The sequence below is a fragment of the Lissotriton helveticus genome, chromosome 5_1 (assembly GCF_964261635.1).
Source record: "Lissotriton helveticus chromosome 5_1, aLisHel1.1, whole genome shotgun sequence".
NCBI classification, from domain to species: domain Eukaryota; kingdom Metazoa; phylum Chordata; class Amphibia; order Caudata; family Salamandridae; genus Lissotriton; species Lissotriton helveticus.
The window spans coordinates 35509774-35528716 of NC_136065.1; positions in this window are offsets into that span (position 1 = coordinate 35509774).

The following is an 18943-nucleotide window of genomic DNA, read 5'->3' on the forward strand; positions in this document are numbered from 1 at the left end:
CAGTTCTGAAACACAACATAGCTACAGGTAAGACGAAAGAGAGACCGCGTCCTCCTAGACAGGAACATGTTCCACAGAATTCGCAACCACCGCAGAACGCACAACAGACAGTTACAGTACCGCAGCCTATAGCTGCTACACAACATGTTACACAGCAGATGTACCAGTACGCACAGTCAGATTATCCAGAATATCAGCAGTATTCATGAAACAGCCTAGAGAGGGAGGTTGGCTTGCCTCTCATCGAGGTTCCTGTAGATCAAGAGGGTCCCTATGTACACAGTCAAGTATTAGGGAAAGACAGAAAGTTTCTGATTGATACAGGGGCAAGTAGGACTACCATCAGTCATGACGAGGTTCCAGGGGCTCCACTCTCAGGCTCAAGAAATGTTTCCCTGGGATTTTCGGGAAAGCCTATTGTTAACGAAATATCGAAACCAGTTTCTCTAGAAGTTGGTCCATTGTCCCGAACTACAGACTTGTTACTTACGAAATCATGTCCTGAAAATGTACTTGGTATTAAAACATTTAAAGAATTAGGAGCTATTATTTGCTGTTCTCCGGAAGGAGTGAGATTGTTTTTACGTGATTTTAAAGGACATTATGTGTTACGTGATTTTGATCCAAGATTACTGAATGTACCACAGCATTTATGGGCGCAAGGTCCAACTGATGTAGGTTGTATGCATATTACACCATATCGTGTCACTCTGAAACAAGGAATTGTATTACCACGAATCCGACAGTATAAATTGCCACCTGAGGCTGTAGCAGCCTTATCGAAAATTATTGACGAGCTCATTGCTCAAGGAGTGGTTGTAGAAACTGACTCCAATGTATGTAATTCTCCTATCATTCCGATTCTTAAACGTACTGATCCAAATGCACCTCCAGTCTATCGATTAGTGATTGACCTTCGAGAACTTAATAAATGTATCATACCCCAGTACCCAGTGGTTCCAGATATCTCTTCCCTGTTGACTGCCATTGATTCCGAAGCAGAGTTCTTTACTGTTATTGATCTCAAGAACGCATTTTTTAGTGTCCCCATTCATCCAGACAGCCAGTTCCTTTTCGGATTCTGTTTAAATGGAAGAAGCTATAAATTCACACGTGCACCTCAAGGTTTCACAGAGAGTCCCAGTATTTACAGTCAAGCACTTAAAAGACAACTAGACAGTATTCACATGCCAACTGACACTGCCCTGCTCCAGTATGTCGATGATCTATTGATCACAGCCCGTACAGAACGTGACTGCGAACGTGCGTCACTGACAGTCTTGTATTTCCTGGCAGACATGGGGCACAAGGTGTCCCCTTCGAAACTGCAATTCTGTGTACAACAAGTGGTATACCTTGGACACTTGTTGTCCAAGAGGGGTAGACAGTTGACACCTGACCGTATCCAGTTAATAGCACATCTTCCACAGCCCAAGACACAGAAGGAGGTACGAGCTTTTATCGGCCTCACTTCTTACTGCAGACAATGGATTCCTCAGTACGCATACCTAGCCAAGCCACTGATACAATTAACAACACAGGAGGCAGCAACATCGACTGTCCTCCCTTGGACCCAGGAACATACACTTGTTTTCAATGAATTAAAGAAAGCTTTATGCCAAGCACCTGTCTTAGCGACACCAAACTATAGTAAGCCTTTTACACTTTTTGTTACTGAACGTGATGGTACAGCATTGTCTGTTCTCACACAAGATCAAGCAGGACAACACAAGCCTTGTGCTTATTTTTCTAGCACATTAGATCCAGTAGCCCAGGCTCTGCCTGCGTGCCTTAAATCAGTTGCAGCCACAGCTCTAGCTATTAGACAAAGTGATTCCATAGTGTTAGGACACTCCCTGACAGTACAAGTTCCACACTCTGTGGAAGTTCTTTTAAACCGAACACAGACTCAACATTTGACAATTGCACGTTTAACAGGATATGAACTGACACTGTTTCAGCCACACATAGAAATCAGACGCTGCAACGTATTAAATCCTGCTACACTGTTACCCTCGATTACATCAAATCCTGCCACACATGACTGTGTGGAAGTTATTAACACCATGACAAAGCCAAGACAAGACTTGACGGACATTGCATTACCTGACCCAGACCTGACACTTTACGTGGATGGTTCATGTATGAGAACAAGTACAGGAGAGTTAGTAGCCGCGTATGCAGTGACTACTGAAACTGAAGTTATAGAAACACATCGTATTGACACCCTATCTGCTCAAGCAGCAGAGCTCATCGCTCTGACCCAAGCCTGCATACGAGCCAAGAACCTGAAAGTAAACATATATACAGATTCACGTTATGCATTCGGAGTCGTACACTACTTTGGAGTCCTCTGGCAAGAAAGAGGTTTCATGACCTCTCAGGAGCCAAGATTCAGCATGGCCCCCTCATTCAAGCTCTGTTAGAAGCAATACATTTACCGACAGCCATTGCCATTATGAAGTGCAAAGCACATACGAAAGTCATTGACGCCATTTCCCAAGGTAACGATCTAGCAGATCGAACAGCCAAGCTCACAGCTCAGACTCCAGACATTCCAGTTAACATGACAAAGACAGACGTTCCAGTCCCGACAACTTGTATGACAGTTAAGGACCCTACACAAGATGTACTAGACATCCAGACACATGCTACCCCAGAGGAAATCAAGAAATGGTCTGAACAAGGAGGGGTCCAGACAGATCAGGGATGGTTGACGAAGGGAAAAGCCACATGGTTTCTCCCCGACTCTATGGTTCAAGTTATTATTAATACAGCACATAGTCCAGCACATTTAGGAGAAAAAGCCATGTTAGACAGCATCCAGAACCTTTGGTTTAACAAGCATTTACGAGCAGCAGCGAAGCAGAAAGTGCGTACCTGCATGATCTGTTGTCAGTTCAATCCAGGTAAAGGTGTTCCGGTGGAACAAGGTGGATTCCATCCTCCTGACCACCCTTTTGAATTCCTCCAGATGGATTATATCCAGATGGAGCGATGCCGAGGCTTCAAGTATGTCCTCGTAGTTGTATGCGCTTTGTCCAGATGGACAGAAGCATATCCAGTCCCAGATTACACTGCCGCGACCACTGCCAAGCAGTTGGTTCATGAGTTTTTCCCTCGCTATGGTTTGCCCAGGGTCGTATATTCAGACAACGGACAGCCATTCTCATCCGAACTCATGAAACAAGTATCACTTCTGTTAGGGTACCAGTGGAAGTTCCACTGCGTACGACACCCCGAGGCAGCTGGCCTCGTAGAGAGACACAATCAAACTCTGAAAATCCGTATTGCAAAGGTCTGTGCCGAGAAAGGTGTAGATTGGATGGTAGCCCTGCCGGTTGCCCTTTTCTACATGAGAATGGTCGCTCACTCCCGATGAGGTCTGTCACCTTATGAAGTTGTTTTCGGTCGTCCCCCAAACATGTGGGGTACACCTATGCCTCGTAAAATAACCGATGTTGACAGTAATATGCTGACAGATTACCTAGCTTCCTTGATGTCTGCACTACTCTCTTGTCGTTCACAGGTCGCGGCTGCCTTTCCAGACAACACCCAGGTGAAACCGCACGAGGTCGTTCCAGGTGATCTGGTTTTGATCCGGAATTTTGATCGTTCAAGCCCACTGGAGCCCCGCTGGAAGGAGCCGAAACTTGTTCTGATGACCACAAGGACCGCCGTGAAACTGGAGGGCCGGAAGGGCTGGCTACATTCCAGCCACATCAAGCGTTTTCATGGACTCCGTCCAAAGACTTTTCTCAAGGACTGCCCCGATACTGACTCTAAACTTCCCCTGTTAGAGAAAACTCCGCAGCAGGAGTATAAATTGAAACTAAGGTCTAGCAAGTCAGACAGTTTAATTGTTTAAGTTCCTCTCGGGTGAAGCGGTTAGACAGGTTCTGTTATATAGCTCCTATATATCCTTATATCGTGTTAAGTTAGCATAGGTACATTTGAGATTTAAACGCCATTTTTCCTTTCTTGCAACTTCTGCACACGACCCTTAATTGTTGACTTAGCTTTCAACCTAGTAGTTTGCCGTGGTGTATGTGAGAATAATATGTTATTGCTCTGATATCTGCTTTGTTTAATAAACCATGTCTGCACGGAGAGTGCTGAAGTTTCAGGAGCAACACGATATGGAATTGTTATGAGGTCTGATCTCCACGCCTTCATAGTCATAACACAAGTGCAGCCTTTGCCAACTTGGGCTTGAGGCGGGATTGATATTGCTTTGCACGAGAGTTGTTAACACACTTGATGCGGTGCACATGCAGAGAGAGCTGGTGTATGCTGATGTGATTCCTTTCATGCTAGGACACTAAGGTATGGGCCCGCCCTAAAACAACCCAAAGAGACCTTCTTAGCTAATAATATAATATATGTGTTAGGGAGGGTGAGAGATAAGTGTTGTTAACTCTTATTCATTACAGCATGTTAACATGCTGTCACCATTCGCTTTTTATGCCTTAGTAACTATGCTGATAATTTTGCTACTGATAATAAGTATACTTGTATTATCTAAGATACTGCGCCTGAGAAGACGGCATTAGTAAATAAACATTTCGAATGCACATGTGTCTTCTTTACTCCATGTTCTGGTTTGTAATGATAATATAACAAAAGAGTGTTCATGAGTCCCACGTACCCTGAGGTACTGTAAGTTCATGTTCTGGTTTGTCTAAACATTGGGAGTTTGATATGTCCAATGAGACACTGTAGCTAGCTCGGTAAGGGGTGAGTTGGTTGCTAAGGTAAGTTTTGGGACACCCTAATTTGCCGAGGTTCCACTCCTCTGTGCACAGTTCTGTGTGAGTACAGAAACCCTGCGACATGGCGCCCAACGGTTTCGGTGGTCTTACATCATGACACTCGAGTAGTATATCGTTCAAACCTTAACCCCTTCACATCCGTTTCCGGAAAACGGGGTGTCGGTGAAACCTACCTATTTTTTGAAATAGGTCTTTTTCAAGCTTGATTCATTGTTAAACGGTTTCTTTGATTTACTACCCAGTTGTGCTACAAAGTATTCTTTGTGTTTTCTTGTTTCCAGTACTGTCATGGCGGCGGTGGCTATTGCGCAGCATAGTCGCGTAGCGGTGCGCAATCATCTTCAGACGTACCAGGTCCCAGTAGATGGGATGGCTGTGATTTTCGTGGTATGTGCAGACCCGGCGTTTCCTTACGAGTTGTTTTACTCTTGGGTTACGTTTCCGGCTGTGGACGCTAATTCTGGTTTGTTCCACTCCTACACCGCCTCGGATGTCCCGGCTGAGTATACGCCGTACAGGGCATTGGAAATACCTATTGATCATTGGCAGCATCGAGTTTGGTTTGATGGCGCCCTCCCCCACTCTTTGTCCGCAGCGAGGTTAGGTCCACTCTCAATTCCAGGTACAAATTGGCCTGCGTTGGGTGGCTTTACCCCGCACCCGAATCACGGGGCTTGTACCCTTGCAGAAATTCGCAGGCTACATGTTGTTTCCATATCCGTGATTCGTGCTTTAGTGCAATACATCGGTCGCCACCTGCCTGGTGGTCCCCAGGGGGGTGCGGCCGTTCCCTTGGATCGAGGCGGAATGCGTCTCAATCCAGTGATGGTTAATTCGGTTTTTGGTGCGCGTCCAGTTGACAACGATGACTTCCCATTCTGGCTAGCAGAGAAGTTTGATCAACTGGAGGCGGTTTTTCCGAATTCTACTCCTGCTGATAAACATAGAATGTTGACGATTACTCTACCTAAGGATTTAACTCCTGAACTTGTTGACTGTGATAGCTGGGGAAAAACATTTGCGGCGGTTTATACTAGGTGCTTCGGCACCCCGTCTATGACCGCCCTGCCTGACATCATTAGACGTGTTCAGAATGATCACGGTCCAGAGGCAGCGGTTGAATTGGGTATGCGCCTGTGTGGTTCATTTGAGATTGTATGTGATCTCATAATCTCCAATGTTAAAGGAGATGCAGTTAACTTTCAGGTGTCGAATGCTTTGGCTGCTCTGCCCGATGCCGACAAACCCCGCCAGTTAGCAAAGATTGTAGTGGCCGCTTATAAGACAATTGGCCGCACAAGTAAAGGTCTGAAATATTTTCCAGTGAAGGAGAAAAAACAACCTCAGGGACAATCTGCGGTGGCAGATGTCCAGCCCAAGTCCAAAAAACAGAATTGGCCTAAGAAACAGATACAGGGGAAGCAGACTAAGCAGACTCAGGATTCTTTTCCTGCAATACAAGCTCCTGCGCCGACCGAAAAAGTTTATGATTTGCGCGATCGCGCGATGATTAAATCACCTGATCGTTTTCAGGGTTCTGATCAACGCTCTCCTCGTTCCTTTCAGGAAACATCGGCCCAGAAGACCGGTGGAGGAGGAGGGGGTGGACGTGGACGTGGTGGCCAACAGGGACGTGGTCAGTCCCGCCAGACAGACGGCGCAGTGAAGCAGGAGGATTCTACGCCTAAGCGTCCGCAGTTTGCGAAGAAAAAAGTCGCAGCCTTAACAGCGCATAGATATGCCACAGATAGTGAGAACGCGGCTTCGGAATCTGACGTGGGCTCTGACCTTGCTGGACAGCGCGGCGGAGATTACCATAGTCAGAGAGGCGCTCCGTCCACTACTGAGGGTGACAGCGACTGAAGTGTTCGTTGTGATAGAAACAGCAGATACGAGAATGGCTCCCCCTGAAAGACTTTTTGAAATTGTCCTGTTAATTGAAGGTGACATACAACGTACTGTCAGAGGGGTATTTTGGGAGAACCTTTCGTCTACATATGATATTTTGCTTTCGGAGGCTGACTGGCCCCCGCCTTTTGTGCTCGCAGCGCCGCGAGGGGAGGAGGTAATCCTGCCCAGTTTCGCGCACACAGTCTCGACTGAGCATGCGCAGCATTTTGCAGAAGAGTGGGCTCGGGCTCTTGCGCCGGCTCTGTACCGCAACCAATGTGGATGGGATAAATTGTCCCCATGCCACGAAATTCCTTTGCGGTCAGAGCCACAGCCGCAGCCTCAATATCCCATACGGCGTGAAGCTAAAGCAGCCGTCGCAGAAATCCTTGAACAATTGGAATATCAGGGAGTTATTGAAACGTGTGTGTCACCGATGAACAATCCCCTTTTTACTGTGACCAAACCTGACGGATCATATCGTTTGGTATTGGATTACCGGCATTTGAACTCGCATTGCCGTAACTGTGCAGTACAGAATACTCACGGCTCTGCCCTAGTGGATAGTCTAGTGCGTAAGCGTTTTAAGACAACGCTTGACATTTCCAATGGTTTTTATGCCCACAGACTGGATGAGTTCAGCTCCCAGTGGACAAGTTTTACGTCCGCTGGGGTGCAGAAACGCTTCCTGCGACTCCCAATGGGTTATAAAAATAGTCCTGGAGTCTTCACCTCCAGAATAGTAACACTATTGGAGGCTATCGATCCAGATGCATGTTCTTATGTGGATGATATTTATCTCACAGACGACGAAATTTGGATGCATCTGTGTCGAGTGAATTCCATCATTTGTACCTTTGCAGACATGGGTTACAAATTCAATTTTGCAAAATCGCACATTGCAGAACATACAGTGTTGTTCCTAGGCTATGAGCTGAACAATGAAGGTAGAGGTTTGGCTCCTCACTTCTTGGAGAAATGCGCACAATTGCGCGCTCCTACAACACTGAAAAAATTACAGTCTTTGCTGGGCTTCTTGAATTTCGGCAGAACTTACATTCCGGAATATGCCCAGCGTATCAAGCCTTTGTATGCTTTGATACAACCAACTTTCTCAAAATCATGCTGGCTGCCTGAGCATTCAGCCATTTTGCAATCCTTGCAGGCTGATTTGCTCGCTTCTAAATATTTACTGACTCGTGATAACCACACCAACCTGGTAATAAGAATAATTCCTGGGACGGTGGGTTTCACATACCTCACTTTTAATGAAGGTGACACGGTACCTATTGCTTACAAGTCACACTTGTACACTTCGGCTGAGTTGCGGTTTCCCACTGTGGAAAAGGTTTTAACTGCTGTACAGATGGCGATTCTTAAGGAACGTGCACTGTCGCAGGGGAAACGCATGTTAGTAGTAACACCCTGTCCTCATTTGGAGGCAGTCACAAAGGCCAGTGTACCAAATTCAAAAGCTTTGCACCCTCGGTGGATTCAGTGGGCTGCGTCATTGACCTCCTCGGATGTCATGTTTATTTTTGACGCCTCCTTACAGTCGCAAGAGTACTTGCAGTATGAATTCGTTCATCCTGCTCCTCTGGCTATGCGACCGTTGGAGGACTTCCATTGCATCATTTACACTGATGGGTCAGCGCAGGTTGCGCATGGCTCTAAACATGCCTACGTTTCCGCATGCGCCATTGTGGTCGGTGCTATGTTGAATGATGAGTTCATTTCCAGGGAAGTTCACACGTTGCCCCTGGGTGACTGCACCGCACAATTAGCAGAGCTTCGTGCACTCTTACTAGCGTTAGAGTACGCGGATCCGAGTGTTACTACTCTGATTGTAAGTGATTCTTACTACTGTGTCCAGTCTTACAATGAAAACTTGTTCTTTTGGATTCAAAATGATTTTCATGATTCCAAGGGTAGCACAATAAAACATAAAATGATCTGGGTTCGAGTGGCAGAGCTAAAGGCTATGTTGCCCCTCGTTTATGTAATTCATACTCTCGGTCATCAGCGCGTGGGAGTTCACGCTGTTGGCAACTCGCTTGCTGATGAAGCAGCGAAATCAGCAGTATCTACATACTTAGTTGCAGCAGTTACTAGGTCTAAAACCAAGATTGATAGCGACATCTTAGCAGCGATTGCTGCCTCTGAGAAGGGAAGTAAACATCCTGCGGGATTCCCTTCGAAGTATAAATACCACTTAAGTCCCGAAAAGGTTCCTTTTGTGACAATTCCTGATGTTGGGGAACGGCTGATTCCCAACTCGGATCGCAGAGCAGACTTGATTACAGCGGCTCATGAAGGTGCGGCGTCTGCGCATGCGGGCGTCTCGGCCACTGTAACGCAACTGCAACAACGTTTCTGGTGGCGGGGACTGTACAAACAGACGCGTGATTATGTCCTTCTTTGTGACATATGCCAGCAGATTAAACCTTCAACTGCTACGCGTCCGCCACAGACTCAGTTGTACATTTCTAATAAACAACTAGGCTGTGTTTATTTAGATCACTGCGGTCCTTTTTCATCTGATACTGCGTATAAGTACATCTTAGTAGCAGTAGACTCATGCACACGCTTTGTGTGGGTATGGCCACATCGCAGCGCTGATTCACGGACTGTCATCAGAGATTTGCGTATCTTTATAGGGATTTTTGCCTGTGGTACCTTCCATTCGGATCAGGGTCCGGCTTTCGCCTCTAAGGCGTATAAGGATGCCATGACTTCGATGGGGGTCCAAGTCAAGTTTTCGTCACCCTACAGACCTGAGGGTAATAGTGTAGTAGAACGAATGAACCGTGATTTAAAGCAATCTTTGACAGCCCGAGTTATAGGCACTGGCAGAAACTGGCTGTCTCACCTCTATGGCGTGCAGCGTGCTCTTAATAATCTCCCTAGAAGGTCTCTGGGTGGGCGGACCCCATACGAAATGCTCTTTGGCATCAAGATGTACGTCCCTGACCTTGACGGTCTAGACTCGGTGGTTCGCGCCACTTCCTTTGACGCAGATGAACATTGCAATGTTTTACAGAATCTACAAAAGACCAGAGACAGTCTTGCAAAGGAACATTTGCCCTCCACATCGGATGATGCGTTGCAGATCCCGGTAGTTGGCTGGCTACCCCAGGTTGGAGAACTGGTTCGAGAGAAGATCGACAACAAGAAAGAGTTTGGTCCCTCATATCGAGCTCCAGTGCTTGGAGTGAAGGGCACAAGAACAGTCATTTTACCACCACTTCCAGGTCGTAAGGAAAACAGGTTTATTTCTATTGACCATGTCAAGATACACAGAGTGGCCGATTCTTCTTAGCATGACACCTGCTGTTTCCTGTCCTTCCATTGTGAGAAATTCAGTTATACCCACTGCTTCTACTATTGAACCTGAAGTGGCCATCGAATTGCCTGCTGTTTCCAGTCCTTTATTAAATAATTTACCTGGCACTAACATTGATGAGACAGACTATGCCTATCCCACTGATTTGTCAATACCTGACCTGCAGACACGCTTGGCCACAGAATCCAGATTTTCTTTTGACTCTGTTTCTCTTAACTCAAAGGAACCCTCTCATGTTGCAATCTATGCAAGCCTGTTTAAAAAACATTTTTTGATACCACCTTGGACTTACATTTGGCTGGTCCTTGTTTCGATTTACCTTTTTATGTCAGTTGGTTTTGTGTTTTATTTTTTCCGAATTATGAATGGACATTATGTCGAGGAAAGAACATGCATTACTCATTTAAATGGAACTTTGGCCCCACTTTCCTCTTCACATTCTACACACAGATTAAAAAGAGACTTGACTTTGGTTAACATCACAGCATGGCCTGTCCTGGATGGAATCGTGTGGGATGCAGTTCGTTTTCAGATTCATGGCCCAACGGAAGTCGTTAATGTTCCTAATGTACTTAGAGTGAATATGGGGGATGTGGTGAAGCAAAACATTCGTTCTGATGATTGGGATGTTAATGCTGTGGAAAGTTTGTTTTCTGATTTGAAATACTATGCTGCTTTTGATGCTGAGGATTTATATTTAGAATCTGCTAATTATGGTGAATTATTCTGCTACCAACATTATGGCAATCACTTCTTACACAAAACATCTTCCAGAAGGGAGACTGTTAATTTCACTCAGTGGGAACATTGCCCAGCTCCTAAACAAGGAAGTTCGGAAACATTTCTGAAAAAGTATACTTATTTCACTGACTTTAATCAGTCCAATCCCGAGTCCTTTTATTTTAAATTTCACAAACAGCCAATGTCCAAGATTAGACTTACCGATACTAAATTGTTGTATTCGAAGGCCTTTCTAGATCAATTAGTTACTGGAGGCTATGAGCTATGGAAGCAAACAATCGACCTTAAATCGGTTTGGGGTTCGAGGGCCTGGCAGGTACAAGGCATTGAGGCTTTGCACCGTGCATGTCTCATCCCGAATCATATGTTGTTTTTAAATGAAACGATTTCCCAGACCACATGCTTTGGATTGGCTACTTCTAAAAGATTGAACACTCCATCTTTCCCGGAGTTAGAGGAATATGAAGGTTGGGGTAATTTTACTCAATTGTCCATTACAGAATTACAGGCTCTGCTTCTTAATTCCTCCTTTAACATTTCCAGCATGAATCCTAAGGGTTGGCTACTTTGGCACCGTAGTGCTGATTCTTGCCAAAAAAGATTTTTAAATATAACTGACGGTTTTAGGACTGTTAGATCTGACCCCCGATTTGACTTGAGTCATACTGTCACTTCTTACTCTGTAGGGAAGTTATGTCAAGCTTGGCTGAAACATTCAACTTTACCTGCGGTTAAGTATCACCTTTCCAAACTAAATGCAGATGTGGATTTAAATGATTTCATTAAAGGCCCAGTTAGTGGCAGGTCGAAAAGGTGGTTATATGGGGTTTACAATGAAATTTGGAAACTGTCACAAATTGAGGCTGCTACACGCCTTAGGGCTATTGATCAGGCGAATCTTGAGAAAGTGCTTGCAGTAGTTGACAATAGCATTAACGTGCTTTCTTCTAGAATTTACACATTGGATAATATTGTGTCTTCTGTTGTTGATATTGTGCATGATGAAGTGTCAGTATTATACCATGGTCAAAATCAATTACGGTCAATCATGCAGTTTGCATGGACCCTTCAAACTTTGAAAATGGGTAAAGTTCCCTGGGGATACATGAACGTTTCCTCTTTATTTGCACCGTTTAATTTGACTGACAAACAACGCTTGCTTTCTATGCGTGATGCTTTCTTTTCTATGTTACATATTGAAAGGTTGGAATCTTTACCTTTTTCTGTGGCAGAAGCCACTGCTGCTACGTGGCTTATCCACGGTTTAATAACGCTGCCTTTTGCTTTATATAAGTTTTCTAATTGTATGAAATATGTTCCCATAGGTAGGTATGAGCCTTTAGGTAGCGGTTTTCTTCATGAAGTCTGGTCACTCCCATACACATACAGATGTTTCAAGGATGAACAGGAGGTTTATCTAACAGGGGAGGAGTGTACTCAGACGCCAGATCATTCTTTAATGTGCAGACACATACAGTTACACGGTTCATGCAACAAGGACCGTCCGAATATGGCTTGCATTTTACAGGGCACACCAGTTCCTGCTATCATCCCCACGTTTAAATTGTTAGAGAATGGTAGTTATTTAATGCTCAATAATGAAAACTGTTGTGGGTTAATTAAAGGTATAGCTTTCATAGTAACGGTTAGTGAGCGAGTTATTTGCTGTAGAAATGTTCTTTATCCTCCCACACGTGAACATAGGGAGTCTTCCATTTGGCCACAGATACCGACCTTGGGAGCAGAATTCAGCGGCATGGCTAGAATAAGAGCTCTTTTGTCCCAGAAAGAGTTGGCCTTGAGCTCGGCCCGTGAAACTTTCGTGCTTCACATTGCCAACACCCGTACGGAGGTTCAGGCTCTATTAAATACTGATTTGCCTTTGCATTTCGGAGCTATGGTTCGTTCTATCTTTAACGCATCCTCCACAACGGGCCTAGCACATTTTTTTAAAGTTGTTAGCAGTGGTCTCGTGACTTCCTTTGAGAAGATTTTTGGAGTCATCCCTGCCTTCTTCCATTCTATTTTTTCATCCTTGTTTGGAGGGTTCCCGTTTTTTCTTGCATTAGCGGCTGGCGCTTTGGTGGTTTTCTGCCTTTTTAAATATGGATGCCCTTCCTGTGCAAGACCACGCGCAACGGCTACTGATGCGGTTTCGCAACCGCATGCTTGATTATTATGGCACACTGCCGTTGGCGACTCTAAGCACGGCGTTTGGATTATCTTTTCGGTTCTCCTATTTTACCTGTGTCCAGCCTGTATTTCGTTGCCTGACCTGTGATTTCCTTTGGGCCATTGATTTGTGTCTCTGCGGACCGATTTCTTCTGACGTCGATTTTAATCAGCTGATGAGTCCTATTATTGCTCACGAGTTGGTTTGTTCTGACGAGAGGATTATGGCCTTGGCGGTGGCGCATGGACTAATGGGTCCCTGGGATGTATTGTCGGCAGCGCAGAATTTCTTGGAACGAAGTTTTCTTGAAAACCCACCGAGCTGTCCTCTGATGGTTATAGAGGATCCGGTGCTGGGAGATCACGTATGTTCCTTTCATCTTTTAAATTGGATGGCTGAACTGTTTTCGGATGAGGACAGTGACTTCCTCCTGGAGGCTGTTGCAGCTTACTTTTCATATACAGTCTTCTCATAAACGCTGCCTCGAATTGACATGCTGATTAATAGCATTTCCTTGATTTTATTGGCTTTTGGTCAAAGACATTTTATTTTTTGCGTGCCTATTGGCTTGAGCCACATTATACTTTTGGGCTATTTTTTAGCATTAGTTTTTATAATTGACTTTCAAGACATTTTATTATTTGCGTGCCTATTGGCTTGAGCCACATTATATTTTTTGGGCTATTTTTTAGCATTAATTTTTATAATTGAATTTTAATTCATGCTCGTTTACTGTTGGATTCTGCTCTCATGTGATGGCACTTCTGTTATCTTATTTAGTCCGTTCTCGGATCATGGGGGGGTGTTATATAGCTCCTATATATCCTTATATCGTGTTAAGTTAGCATAGGTACATTTGAGATTTAAACGCCATTTTTCCTTTCTTGCAACTTCTGCACACGACCCTTAATTGTTGACTTAGCTTTCAACCTAGTAGTTTGCCGTGGTGTATGTGAGAATAATATGTTATTGCTCTGATATCTGCTTTGTTTAATAAACCATGTCTGCACGGAGAGTGCTGAAGTTTCAGGAGCAACACGATATGGAATTGTTATGAGGTCTGATCTCCACGCCTTCATAGTCATAACACAAGTGCAGCCTTTGCAACTTGGGCTTGAGGCGGGATTGATATTGCTTTGCACGAGAGTTGTTAACACACTTGATGCGGTGCACATGCAGAGAGAGCTGGTGTATGCTGATGTGATTCCTTTCATGCTAGGACACTAAGGTATGGGCCCGCCCTAAAACAACCCAAAGAGACCTTCTTAGCTAATAATATAATATATGTGTTAGGGAGGGTGAGAGATAAGTGTTGTTAACTCTTATTCATTACAGCATGTTAACATGCTGTCACCATTCGCTTTTTATGCCTTAGTAACTATGCTGATAATTTTGCTACTGATAATAAGTATACTTGTATTATCTAAGATACTGCGCCTGAGAAGACGGCATTAGTAAATAAACATTTCGAATGCACATGTGTCTTCTTTACTCCATGTTCTGGTTTGTAATGATAATATAACAAAAGAGTGTTCATGAGTCCCACGTACCCTGAGGTACTGTAAGTTCATGTTCTGGTTTGTCTAAACATTGGGAGTTTGATATGTCCAATGAGACACTGTAGCTAGCTCGGTAAGGGGTGAGTTGGTTGCTAAGGTAAGTTTTGGGACACCCTAATTTGCCGAGGTTCCACTCCTCTGTGCACAGTTCTGTGTGAGTACAGAAACCCTGCGACAGTTCCTGACATGTATGAGATAGACCCACATAGTGAGAGAGATAGAATCTCCAAGAGAATACGTTATTGTAAAAATCTGCGAAGCAGATGCATTGTCACTTTATTGTTTATGTTATTTCTGAGTCTTACGATCACAAGTATAAGTTATGTTTTACATGTATTTTTTCCTCCTTTTGGTTCGCATGTACATCTCTCCTCTAATGATGCAGTAGAGCACACATTAGTGACCTACCCCCTCACGAGTTATCCTACCGACTTGCAATGCGCAACAATTCTTTCATCCGTATGTTACACTATTATAGACCAGCAATGCCACTAATTGTTGGGTGTGTGGTCGACTCCCCCCTTTTCAGACAGTGAAGGGAGTTCTGCCACTCTTTCCCTATCCGTTTTCACACAATGGTTCGTGTGGAGCATGGTTTACATTGACATCATCCTTAGATGATAAGTCCCTTTTGAATAGAACATGTGTCCCAGACAAGGAAGGTCTTTCCCATAGGACAGGGTTAGATCTAGAAAATGAAGTATATGATCTAGGTAATTTTTCCTCCAATTTCATGGTTTTGGATGTTCAGTCCGAGACTACTCCAGACTTACCTTCTATAACAGTTCTACCAGTGAAAGGCGAATTATGTGTTAGAAAGAATGGTTCAGTACACCTAGGACACAGTGATTGTATTACTGTGGTCGAGTATAGTGACAGTGGGAAATCTACTTTTAAAGCCTCACGTCATTCATATTTTGTATGTGGTCAGACCGCATATGTACGTTTGCCCCTAGATTGGGATGGAACATGTTACATTGCCTTCCTACTGCCACCAGTTTTTCTAGCCCCATTCGATTATCACAGAAACACACATCTAGTACACGTCAGACATAGAAGGGAGATCGAGTCCCCAATTGTCGATCAGACTGAAACTGCATTAGAACAGTACACAGATTTCAATAAAGGTTTCTTTTTCTTCATAGGACCTGTCCAGAATAGTAAATTAATACGCAGGTTAACCAGAACCCTTGAAGCAGTAGTGAATGAGACTACTTCCGCCCTAGGTAACTTAACAGAAGAGCAATCTGCTATGAGATTTGTCGTTCTTCAGAACCGCCTTGTTCTTGACGTCATACTGGCCGATAGGGGCGGAGCTTGTAGAGTCATCGGATCTAGTTGTTGCATTTTCATTCCTAATAACGCACCGTCTGTATATTCAGCAATAACAAGACTTCATAAAATAGCTCATCAGTTACACCAGAATCCAGGCACCTGGACATGGTCCGGCTGGCTCTGGAATATAATATCCGCATGGGGATGGAAAGTACTGTTATTCCTAGGAATAGTAGTAATGATCATATTCAGTTGTTGTCTCTGCTTACAATGTGGCCCTGCGATTTGCGGCTTGTGCGCTACCTCTTGTATTCCAAGTCCAAAGTCCCATTCCCAAAAGATAAGAGACGAGCAAATGATGCTGTATGAACAGATAGATGGTATCATGAATATTGATGTTTCCTGAAGGAAACGTAGGGAACAAGGAGGGAATGAGGAAAATTGAATTTTGCCCTGTCATGTGTCCCTATGTGTTCCCCATCGTATGTTATATGTGCATGATTAATATGCATATTTACCCCCTTGACCGAATAAAGACGCAATTTTAGTTGTGTCCAACGTTAGTATGTCAGTTATCCAGTCCCTCCTGAAAGCAACAAGTATTAGGCCTATGTTGCCAACGTCTTTACATTGTGCACGTTAAATCATCGAGTTGCACCCGTTTCTAGGCCTCACAGGGCCCGGACACCAGATTCAAGCCTCAAGTCTCCTGAAACCACTCCGAGGAGCGATGGAGCCCCTCCCGCATCCCTGACCCTTCACTTACTTCCTGCCAAGCAGCGCGGTGCCCGGCCTGGCCTGCCTGCCTGTCTGCCAAGAATATGTTATGCCTCTAGTTATCAGTTCAGCTCCCCGGCTTCACATTCCTCGCTAATGAACCGCATAAACATCTTCATCTATAGTCTAGTCTTTCTGTCTCCATGCAAGAGAATTACTGAATTAATATCCATAGAAAATTCATAGCACACGCAATACATAAAGAAATATATGCATGCACTAGCCTTAGTGACAAGTAGCCTCTGCCCTGATGACTTTTAGATTCAAGCAACATGTACTCCAAACACAAGATATCAGATATGCTATAGGTACAGGTCGTTCTGACATCCCAGACTTTAGTCTCCTCTTCTAGTGCCAGAAGTCAGAGCCCCCAGCTCTCCCCAGTTACACGTCATGGCCCGTTTTGCGCGCACCAGTAGGTTAAAGGTTCCAGCTGCCCAGGTAGCCCCCTCCATGTATCCACCCACTTATGACACTTCTGTGACGTCTACATCACATGTCTCCGTGCACGCCCTGTGCACGCCTTCTTTTTACGCCCATATGTTCTTATCTTCCGTTTGTCACTTGTTACGCCTACTGTATTCAATGCAATTGTACTGTTTTACTATATATACTGTATGATGTTAATGAGATGTTGCAGCTGCCATTCCCCTTTTCCAGAGACCATCATTCCTGTCCCATCATGAACCTTTGCAGGTGATGGAACCCGATGGTCCATTGGCTCGAGCCATCTGATTAAAACCCATGTGACTCAGACACCACGGATTTTGCCTCTTATTTATTGAGCTATCCTTTTCATTTAATGCATAGAAAAATAGTACCGGTAATTATTTATTTATTTACCACAAGGAGCAGAAAAGAATGTGAACCCTGAATGATTCGGATTCTTTTCATGCCAAACATCGAAGAGGCCATGTTCCAGAAGTAACCCACGTAGAGCAGTGTATACAAGTTTTTTCCTACCACAGTATGCTGAATTGGATCTTATATCAGCCTTTGCCTCCACATTAATATTATAATCACTCGATAATAACACTGGAGTAGTCCACTGTGCCAGTTCTAAATTAATAAAATTAAATACTTCTGGATCATCTAAATTTGAGCCATATATATTACAAAGTGTAAACCCTGCCGTCCTCCCTTGAATTCTGCTAGCACCCATCTTCCCCATTTATCAGCTGCCGTCTTTATGCAGTCCACCCAACCCCTTTTTTTTAATATCGCTACCCCTCTTTTAACTCCGGATTGTTTGGAACAAACTACTAATTCCATCCCAATATTCCTTAAATGTTCTCTATTGGCCCATGCAATGTGTGTTTCTTGTAAACAGAGTATATCTATACCCAATATCTGTATGATCTTAGCTAAGACTTGCTTTTTCCGAGGATCATTTAAACCACATACATTTAGTGTACATATCTTAATCTTTCTGGTCATTGTATTTAATTTCTCTTATCGTTCTTATCATTCTTATATTTTTAATTTTCTGGAAAAAACACTCTACATAACTTTTAAATATTGACAGCCAAGTTTAGATCCTCTGCTGGTGCCATTTTCACCCCCCCATCACCTGAACCCCGTGCCCTTCCTTTCCCACCCCCTTTCCCCCCACCCCTTCCATCTTGCCCTTCCCTCCCCCCTGCCAGCACTCCCACCTCATGAGGCCCAGGGACCATAAGTCCCTGCAATGATGGAGTATCGTGTCCTCCCCTCCATATCTCCCTATACAATCATATAATCGGCGGTTACTGTCTAGAGTTAGTTACTCAGACACAAATACATATGTTATGGCATCATTATGTTCTATCACCAAATTCTATAGGGTTTCTAAATACTCTTTCGCCTGAATTTCCGACTGAAAAAACTTAGTTTGACCTTTAAACATCACTTTGAGTTTCGCTGGGTTTTGCAAGTAAACCACTGAGCCTTTTTTTTTAAAGTCCGGAATTAACTGTCTTAGATGCCATCTCCTAGAAACTGTTGCCTGACAGAAATCTGATCTGACAAAAAAGCTGCACCCCTTGGCTTTAGCCTTTTTGTCTGGTCTAGCGAGGTCATAGATTTCTTCTCGCGCTAAAATGTTATTGAAGCAGACTAATATTGCTCTTGGAAGATTCTCTTGTCCTTGACTGGGCTTCCGCACATTGAAGGGGAACCTGTGTGCCCTCTGTACTTCTCGTGTCCATTCCCACATTGTTAACTCCAGAAAGGCTTCTTTCAGTAATTCTGCAATAAACTTATGCGGATTTGTTCCTTCTAAACCCTCCGGAAAGTGTAAATTATTTCTGCGAGTATGGTTTTCAAGTTCGCTCAGCTTATTAGCTAAATCATCACGGTGTGCCTTGATACTTTCCAGCTCTTCTTTCTGCGCTACAGCATAATCTTCAAGTACAGATATACGCGTTTCTGTTTC